Genomic DNA, 5,851 nt, shown 5'->3' with positions numbered 1-5,851 from the left:
TATAGAGAGGAACAAGAAAAGGAAAATAAAATAATCTGTGTTATTAGTCTTTAACCAACTGTATTCATGTTTACCCCTCTTAATAATAATGATAAAAATGTTATTTGCTTTACATCCAACTAACTACTTTTATGCTTTTTGGAGACGCCGAGGTGACCGAATTTTGTCCCGCAGGAGTTCTTTTACGTGCCAGTAAATCTACCGACACGAGGCTGACGTATTTGAGCACCTTCAAACACCACTGAACTGAGCCAGGATTGAACCTGCCAAGTTGAGGTCAGAAGGCCAGCACCTCTACCGTCTGAGCCATTCAGTACAATTTACGAACTTCATCATGTAGATCCGTATTGATACAATTAAAACTAAGAAGCAATGTTAGGTTTTGGTCCACCCAATCAATACACATCACTTTAAAAGTGAACTATTTAATTAAAAACATATTAAAAATATTTAGGGACATGTTTCATCTCTATTTGATATTTCATCAGCCATAAAATCACGTGGCAGATTACAAAACGCAAACCAGAAACTAAAAAAAATGGAAAAACCCAATGTCTCTTTAAGGACTAATGAGAAATGCAAAAGATATAAATATAATACATTATTTACACAAATTGACCACACTTCTTGCAAAAACGTTTGTCTTCAATGTTAAAAACTGAAATTAACTGGAAATTGACAAGCCTGCCATAACGTCTCGTGCGGAATCAATGTCCATAGTTGCTGTCCGTATTTGAAACGGAAGTTACTTTTTGAACTATTGAGAAAACATAGGAGAACAAATATACATATATTTAAAGAGGTAGTTTTAAACTTCTTGCAAACAATCTTTCAGCCAAGTTAAATATGAACGACCTTACTTGAAAAACGTTGCAAGCATTGTTGGAATCTGGTAGTTTCAAGTGTGTTGATTGGGGAGATCAAAATTCTGACCTCAGAAACAGATTGGTACTAAATCCATATCAGAACAATTAAAAGCATTAACTTGTAGAATATTCTTTCAAATTTAGCTAATTTGGTAGAAGAAATCTGAAGCCTTATGAGACCGCCTGTCATATGGCAAAGACCAGCGCTGCATAACCACCATATTCATGGCTTAAATCCTAAGAATTATCCCTTTTGAAAAAGACAAGGTCTGGAAAGAAAGAGAGATAATAATTAATGGGTTTTAAACCCTTAGATAGATTCCATCACAAATGTATGATGTAAAAGCTTACCGTAAATGACACTCCCTATAGCTGGTTTAGAATTTGCCTCACTCTGACTTGCTTCTCGCCACACTACTGTGTGTCTTGTAGTTGTGTTTTCTTTCGCCCAGTGGAAAGTGGCTAGTGGCGGGAGGGAGGGGGAACAGTGCAAGTAGTGGGAAAAGGCCTGTAGTAGGAGTAGGAGGACGGGAAGTTTGAATTAGGAGGAGGTGACTTCCAATTATTAATCCTTCGTGGGAATAGAAGCGATGGTATTTGTTCATATAACAGATTTTTGTTCTCTTGTACGTCATTTAAAATTTTGTTCGTGTTAATACTCTGGTCCAAACTTATATACATATTTTTGTAATTGTTCATCAGGTTCCCTTTGCTTACTTTTTTAAAAATAGTCAAGACTTTATTTATGTCAGTATATTGGTGACCAGTATCCCCCATATGGATGCTCATTGCAGAATACTTCTCGTGTCTGTTAGCATTGATGTGTTCGAGATATCTGGTTTGAAAACTTCTACCTGTTTGCTCCACGTACATGACGAAGCATTGATGACACTGAAGTTTACATATTCCTGAATCTAAGAAATCCTCTTTATTGTGATTAACACTATTATGGTTATAAAACATATGAACATTATTGTTTTTGGTCGAAAATGAGACTTGACAGTCGTGTTTCTTAAATAATTTTATGATTTGAAAAATCCCTGGGTTAGTAAAGGTGAAATTTGCATATTTTGAACTCTTGGGATTCTCTGGTATTAATCTTATGTTGTTCTTTCTTTTTACTTTACTTATAATTTTAATTAGCTGATGTACCCATGCTTCGCTACGGAATTCTACTTTGCATACAGAATTCTAGTGTACACGTTGTGAGCAAGATTGTGTTAAATTGCATAGCTCTTAATGTTGCCCTAGAAACACGACGGGGAAGGTTTTTTTTTTTTTGCGTCGCAGTGACACAGATAGGTCTTATGGCGGCGATGGGATAGGAAAGGTCTAGAAATGGGAGGGAAGTGGCCGTGGCCTTAATTTACAGCCCCAGCATTTGCCTGGTGTGAAAATGGGAAACCACGGAAAACCATCTTCAGGGCTGCCGACAGTGGGGTTCGAATCCACTATTTCCCAATCACTGGATACTTGCCGCACTTAAGCAACTGCAGCTATCAAGCTCGGTAAGACGGGGAAGTCGCCAAACATCTTTTCTCATATGAAGACTGAGTTAGGGAATTTTCACTGTAATGGTAGACCCACTTGCATACCATCAGTCACAAACAGGTTGGGGACTTCTCCTTATAATGGTAGACACTCACTCTCCACCTGCCTTTTTACATCCTCAGAAATACTGTCTTAGTGGTTTTCCCAACTGAAAGGAACATAACATCAGCAGGAATGGCGCGATTAAAAGAAATGCTTTCATATGAAAATACTCGATCAAATGAAACACCACACATTTTATCACTTTTAACGAACAGGATTACACTGCCGATCTAACAGTCCAAAGTTCCAGAGCTGGAATCACCAAGCCGCAGACAGCCGTGATCCGTGAACACTCTTCATCTTTATCTCGGCGGGGAGAGGGTTGAATAGTGGCGACTCCCAGGGCAAAAACTATGCCCTTTTACTAATCTGTTTCCTAGGAGTACCCGATGAGTCGGAAAATATCAATTCACTACAATGGCTGCGGAAAAATCTATCTGACCTGGAGGCAAATTTTTCCTCCAAGCCAGAGGAGAAACCCCCTTTTCACTGAAGATTTGGAATAAAATGAATGTAGAATTTAATAAAAGTGAAGAGGAAGAAGCTTTTCTTAAGAAATAGCTCTCTTCAGGGTTCAATTTTGAGTTATTTAGTGAATTGCGGTGCTATAAATTGGAATAGGCCTAAATTGTTATTCTAGACCAGGTCATACTACTACTACTACTACTAACTAAGTCAGCCTCTACCTTAAGTATGCACACTGCTCATTCAAAACAGCACGTCAGAGTAGGGATCGAACACCTGGAATTCTATGATGAACCAGTATGTTATGTACCAGCAGTATCAGAAAATATATGAACCAAAGGAATGGCATGCTAAAGAAGAACGTTTTCTAACTCTCCAGCTATTTCCTGCTAATATTCAGTCAGGCTATTATACACGGTACGCAGCAGTAATCCCATCTATCGGAGTTGAGAGGCAGCATTAGAGATAAATAACACCACAACAAACAATGGTCAATGTAATGTTATTGTTGATGAATGTTATGCGCTTTCGATATTGTAGGTCTTCACATTTGTTTTCTTCCGACTCTGAAATACCACTCATCATAGTCGGTACGGTAAAACTGAATAATACATAAATGATCGGAAATTGTGTTCTTTGTAAATTTTGTTATCTAGTACTTTTCCATCATTTATAGCCTAGATTGTAGTGGCTCATTTTCCAACTTTGTATAACAGTTTTCAATGAGATAGGACCACTAATGACTTAAATATTTAAGAATTAGATTTTAGGCCTTCCCCTAAACTACCATTTCACTCAGCGAGAATAAAATTATTTACAGTCTAGATTGTAGCAACTTATTCACAGACTTTGAATACCAATTTTTATTAAGATAGGACCACTAATAACAAATATATGAAAATTAAATTTTAGGCCTTGTCCTAAACTACCATTTCTATCAGCGTGAATAAAATTATTTATGGCTTAGATTGTAGCGACTTATTCCCCGACTTTGCATACCGATTTTCATTAAATTCTCTTTAGCCTTTTTCTAGTGATGTGTGGACAGACAGACAGACAGACAGACAGACAGACAGACAGACAGACAGACAGACAGACAGACAGACAGACAGAAATTACGGAAAAGAAAGAAGTGCATTTTCTTGTTACTGTGGACATGACCAATACAGAAATACCATTCTTTTCAAATTCTGAACAATGTACAGATAAAACTCTTATTTTATATATATAGATGATAGATGATGGTGTTCACACTGAACCCATTCATAATAGCTATCTTCTGTATGTATCGTAATTATTTTTCTCTTTCTGTACGAGATAAAGGTAAATTGAAGGCTCGATAAACCATACTGAAATAAGCAGCCCTCTTATGACTCCCAGGATCTAAAGAATCACATTTTTAATGGTCACAGGAGTAAACGTATCCTTTCTGTATACTTTATAAGAGAACTTGCCAGGTTCCCTCTTAATGGTTACATCTAAGAATTCAAAGCATTGTCCTTCTCGTTTTCAACTGTGAATTTTATTCTTTCATCTAATGAATTTAAAACTAAGATATTGTTACTATTGTTATAATGCGTATCTATTATTACAAAGGTATTGTCCATGAATTGTGTCCAAAAATCCAAATCAGGAATATGTCCTATTATTTTGCAGTGCTCTAGATGGTCTAAATAAATATTGGCTAATATACCCATTGGTAAAAACTCTTGACTATAAATAGTGTTGTTGAACATAAAATAGTTACTTTTGTGACGAACTCTAGAATTTTCATGAACTGATCAATCTCTAATGTCCCTAGACGACCTTAACTGGTTAAATTTGTTCTAATAATATTTATTGTTTTAATTACTGGGATATCTGCATACATATTCGTTATGTCAAACGAACATAAGTAATGGGGCTGAAGCTTGAAACTTTCTAAACTTTTGCAAAAATCTACCGAATTTCTTATTATTGACTTAATGTGGAACTTATAGTTGTTAAAAAGAAACCTGTGTATTAATTGAGATTTTATATGTTGGGCTGTTCTTGTAGTTAATGATAGGTCTAACAGGTATTCCCGCTTTATGGATTTTAGGCAACGCTCTTGCCGTAGGTAATCTTGGGTTCATATTTATCTTCTGAATTTCGTCTTCATTGAGGATGAATGTGGAACTTTTCAATAAAGATTTTAAAATTTTTTGTATCCTAGCTGTGGAGTTTTTATAGACTCTGGAAAACGACTCATCAGAGAAAAACTTTTCTGTTTTACAATGTAATCTTTTCTATCCAAAATAACCGTACAATTATCTTTATCTCCCTTAGTCACAATAATGTCATTATCTTTTATTTTACCGAGCTTGAGCTGCGGTCGCTTAAGTGCAGCCAGTATCCAGTATTCGGGAGATAGTAGGTTCGAACCCCACTGTCTGCAGCCCTGAAAATGATTTTCCGTGGTTTCCCATTTTCACACCAGGCAAATGCTGGGGCTGTACCTTAATTAAGGCCACGGCCGCTTCCTTCCCACTCCTAGCCCTTTCCTATCCCGTCGTCGCCATAAGACCTATCTGTGTCGGTGCGACGTAAAGCAACTAGCAAAACTAACAAAAATAACCTTTTATTTTATTCCTAAGATCCCTGTTACATTTAACGTCAAACGGAATATTGATTTTAAGCTGACTGAGGGAGTCTTTTCTTTATTTCGTACCCAAGATTGTCTTGAGAATCTACATGGAGTTTTTGGATGTTAGACTCTGCTTTGGCGATAGTTGTTATGATATCATCTTTGTTGAAACTTGGCCAATTAAATTTAGGTTCTCTATTAAGTGTCTAATTCTTGGTGTGTGAAATGGATTCTAGAAAGGTTTTTCACTGAATAGACTGAATTTAACTTGTCTTGTGCCGTTAAGTGATTTACTCCAATTTCCTATTATTAGTGTTATTGT

Source organism: Anabrus simplex, chromosome 3, assembly GCF_040414725.1.
Source record: "Anabrus simplex isolate iqAnaSimp1 chromosome 3, ASM4041472v1, whole genome shotgun sequence".
NCBI lineage: Eukaryota > Metazoa > Arthropoda > Insecta > Orthoptera > Tettigoniidae > Anabrus > Anabrus simplex.
Note: the sequence above shows the minus strand (reverse complement) of the source record.